Below are 4,545 nucleotides of genomic sequence, written 5' to 3'. Positions count from 1 at the left end.
TTCCGGCGTGCGCGCGCGTCTCTGTGCTGGCTGTGTTCGATTTCCCTATATGCAGTAGGTCCGTTTGCGTGTACGTGGGCGCGTCAGCGCATGAGTAGTTGCTACGCTGATTAGACGATACAGACAATCGGTGTTCGATGAGTCAGCTTAATGTGACGTGGTTTGAGTATGAAGAAAAAACAAGTCTCGTGATCCAGTGATCGAATGTAAGCCGAACAGTCAAGCGTGTGGGTGACCGGGTAGCTAAAATCTATGAAACAAGGGACTTACTTCGTCAAAAAAAGCTATCCAAACGGATTCCCCAATCATAAATATTTCCTCAATGAATAGATAGAAAAAGCTGATCCAACATGGTTTGTTTTTGAATAACTTACAATTTTGTGGTAAGGAACCAGTCAGTATGTTAGTGTATAGCTTCTTCACATCAGTCAGCCTCTTTTCAGTTGCTGTCTGTGTGCTCTCATTCATCCGGAAGTCTGGATAACACTTCGCTGATACGCCCCAGTTAGATGAACTAGTCTTTGCCGAAGGGGCGTATTCTAGGATGTACTAAAGTTGAGAATACCGATGCCACGGCTCGTTACAATTAAATTTTGCAACCAATTTATTCTAGAGTGGCTTCAAATTTTTCTTCACTCTCCGTTTGTTCGTGCGAACCGAGAAGTGGGGGACTGCTAACGTTGTGGCGCGTAGAAGATTTCATTGTCAAACGCCCCCACAGCTGAAGTAAGATGACAAAAAGCAACTATTGCCATACTAGCACTCAGCAGCCACAGACAGAGAATATCTGATCAGATTAACCGGAACACGATTCTCAATACGGTCATTGACTGGAATTATCAGCATTTCATCCCCATAGTCACTTGCGAGTGCGTATTAAGGAAATTGATCCGTGACCGATGCACAAAACACTAGGTTGCTTTGAAAACACCGAACCGTCTACTGGAATTCAAGGAACACACGGAACACGAGTTGGCCACAAGAAATGCAGGGTACTTGGAAGTTGGATCTCTTCTTAAAAAGCTGAGGAAGAAGCTCTAAGGTGTCTCGGTGCATCCGTTGATCAGGTGCTGTAAATAGTATTCCTGAACGGTCAGATCATTTGCATTGACTGGTTTTTGAACCATAGCAAACATTCCCCAACCCCGAGTTCTTTTCGTAAACCGTTTCACGACCTACCCTTAGTGATCACTATTTCCAAACCAACTGGCAATTCAAATTCTGCACCTCAGTGATGCATGCATTTTCTTTAAATGTGCATTGACCGTGCCTGTTCCACAGTCTCCACTCAAAATCCAAACTCTCGAGGAAGAACTAAGCCGCGAGATAAAAATAGTTGAATATTTGTCAAAGATGAACAGCTTCAGTGGATCGATACTCACTAAAGTAATATAGTGGTCATTCAGTTGTACCGCTCTTTCGATGCCAGGCTGCCATGCCACTCGAAGGAAGCATGAGGGCTGGGGTACTGCCAGTTTGCCCGAACCTAGACAGAAGACGTCGAGAGGCAGCAGTGGAGTTAGAACCACGGACCTTCCGGTCAGTAAATTTGCTCTCTAACGCCCAAGGTAATCTGCGACATGAAGAATTTGTAGATACAAAGTTCCAAGTTCTAGGTATTTGGTCACCTGACTCATGGTGTATATGCTAGCAGAATGGTCTGTGATCACGTCCGTGATAATATTCTGACCCGGGGTAAACGAATCACACTATCCTCAGTTAGATCTAGCAGTTTCATCCAACGGCTACGTCTTTGACACTATTCGATGATGATCAGTTTTCTCAAGCAAACACTCGAAAGCGTAAAATTCGTACATCCGTATCTTTGTACGTTAGTCGTGCATTCAAACTGCAGTGTGACATGAATATATCCTTCTAGTAAGCACCGAGTATAGTGTAGTTTGAACACACTCATGCCTTTGAGAAATCTGTCCCAAATATGAAGAAAAGACCCATTGGAAAAAAACTCTTGAGAGCGGTAAGTGATTCTACTGCAAGTTTGAGACAGGGCAGTGTCTTTGGTGTTTATTAAAGAGCAATAATAGAGGAGACCCTCGAAATCGACTTGTCTCATCACAGTGAAAGTGAAAATAGGAACAGACGTGCTCTCCGTCGACGGAGGCACTTGACACTAGTGGGTTGCTCCAATCCGTAGATTCATGTGAGGACGGTGGATTTCTGATAGACAGCGATGTCCATCTGATTGACACTGGTGTGGATATCAAACGCGAGGTATTCTGGCCAAAGAAAATGGTATCCACTGTAATATACACTCATAAGGGTTGCTGAAAATCCGTCGACAGCCCACGACCGGTTTCGCCCTTTTTGGGCTCATCAGTTAGGCGCAATCCCCGGGTTCCCGTCAACCTTATGTTCTACTTGAAACCAAATTGCATGAAATTAGCAAATATACACTCATTTGCAAACTAATTTGGTTTTTCCTAGAGACTCACCTGGAACCCAGCTGAATCTCTCGTTTGTGATGTTCTCAGGCAATGTGCTGCACTGTGCTGCACCAGGCCGCCTCATGTTTCAGTCACTACGATATTAGGGATATCGCGATACATGTATACTTCGTAGCGACTGAAACATGAGGCGGCCTGGTGCAGCACATTGCCTGAGAACATCACAAACGAGAGATTCAGCTGGGTTCCAAATGAGTCTCTCGAAAAACCAAATTAGTTTGCAAATGAGTGTATATTCGCTAAAATGGTATCCAGTTACTTAATGAGGAATTCCAACACAGCATGTCATCAAGTCTCATCCGAGGCCATCCCGCAGACATATCATCAACTTGGACTACTCGCCAGAATAAACAGAGGCCACTGAACTCTGATATACCCATTTTGTTTGTCTGTACTTATATGCACTGATATGAAACCTCTTGCCGCGAGAAATTTCGCTGTAGCCCCTAAAGGGATGTTCGACCGCAATTCTATCAGACCAGACAGTTAGTGCTTTTAAATCACACTACAGAATACGCTAGTATGTCCTTCCTGTGCTTCGGACATTCAGTCTAACATCCTTTAACGCGGGCTTCCATATCGTGACACCTAGCAGTAAGTACCATTTTAAGTTTGGCTACGCCGCAAGGAGGAGGGAGACAATTAGCGATAGAACGAATCAAAGCAAACGACCAGAAATTAGTTCAAATTCATATTTGTAATTTATTTTCCTTTGCGAAACGCTGCAGTAGCACAGAAGTAGTGGTAACACGGTCAACTCGCACGTTAGATGTACGATGTTCAAATCCTTGCACCGCTAAATACACCCAGTGCTGGCAAGCTGTAATAAGAGCGCGATTTCAGCTCGACACTCATTATCTTTGCTGTTGGAAACGGAATACAAGTGTTCATCGACCAGAGTATCTAACCTTGGTTTCGTCAGCAGGACCTTGAACAGCATGATATTCAGATCAGCTGAATTTATCTTGATTGGTTTGTTTGTCTACGAATGCACATCATTTAATGGTCCTATGCCTCTTCTGTGCTACCATCCGGGTGAAACTGCGACAAAGTGAGTGAGACTGAGAACCATGCGACACCAGGAAAGTGACATCAACCTAGTTCCCTTCACATTTGTGCAACAGGATCTACAATGATCTCAAGCTTTTTTGGGGCACAATTCATGGAGTTCATTTCCAAGAGGTTCTTAAACACGAAGAAGTACTCCCAGGTATGCAACAAAGGGGGAACTAGATCAAAGTTAGCCAAACGTCGTGTGTGCTATCCGTTTCTCTTGGTAAGAGCGAAACAGGAGCAACTTATTGATTGATACTGCATTCTTGCATGGGAGCAGCGTAGTTCACGCCCCACCCCGGAACGGCGAATTTAAGCTTCTATCAAGTGAACTACTTCCCTTCAGTTAACCAGTTGAGCATATTCAGGCGTCACAATCTGAAACTGAAATTGAATAACGATCAAACACTATTCAGACTATGTTGTATCAGTACATTTCTTTCCGATGTATGACTTATCACAGTCATTCCATTTTGTATTCGTATGAATGGTTGCGTGCAAAACTTCCTTTTTATCACCAAACTCAAATTAGGCAAAATCAATCTGGAATACAATCACTACTTTTTGTTCTCCCCTTCAACCCGTAAAGCTCCGGCAGCGGTGAGACCTATCTGGATTTATATTGTTACTGCTCTGGTGGTACTGTTTGGTGTGATATCCGTTGTGGTTGTTTGTATAACTGTATGTCATCGAAGATCAAGTTGAGCCTCAGTTCTGTTTTATGGCCCTTTCTGTGTTGGATTTCCTCACCGCCCCCTCCCAAAATGGCATGGAACTTCAACACGCCTTTGATAACACCAGCTAACCTCCCAATGGTTAACTTTTGCTTCATATTTGGCTGGTGAAACTAATCGCAGCCTCGCACGGTAAAGATGTGTTTGTTGAACGTACAAAATCTTACGACGGTTGATCGTCTAACCTTCGACATTACCGAGAAAAAGTTGTCCTCCTATAAAGTACCTGACTTGAATGCCACAGATTCAAACGACCGTTTTTGTGAATTAGCTGACGAGTTCTACAAGAGGTA

At 43.7% G+C, this 4,545-nt stretch overlaps 1 protein-coding gene across 1 annotated transcript in view; it reads left to right on the top strand.

Moving 5' to 3' along the window:
- T265_05131 (hypothetical protein) overlaps window positions 1-4,545 on the top strand; it is a gene marked incomplete at both ends in the record, with an annotated part of 48,465 nt that overhangs the window by 28,483 nt on the left and 15,437 nt on the right. The gene's annotated exons all lie outside the window — the stretch shown is intronic.

The sequence above is a fragment of the Opisthorchis viverrini genome (assembly GCF_000715545.1).
Source record: "Opisthorchis viverrini unplaced genomic scaffold opera_v5_96, whole genome shotgun sequence".
Classification (NCBI taxonomy): Eukaryota; Metazoa; Platyhelminthes; class Trematoda; order Opisthorchiida; family Opisthorchiidae; genus Opisthorchis; species Opisthorchis viverrini.
The sequence above is the reverse complement of the archived record's forward strand: the minus strand, read 5'-3'. Positions and strand labels throughout refer to the sequence as shown.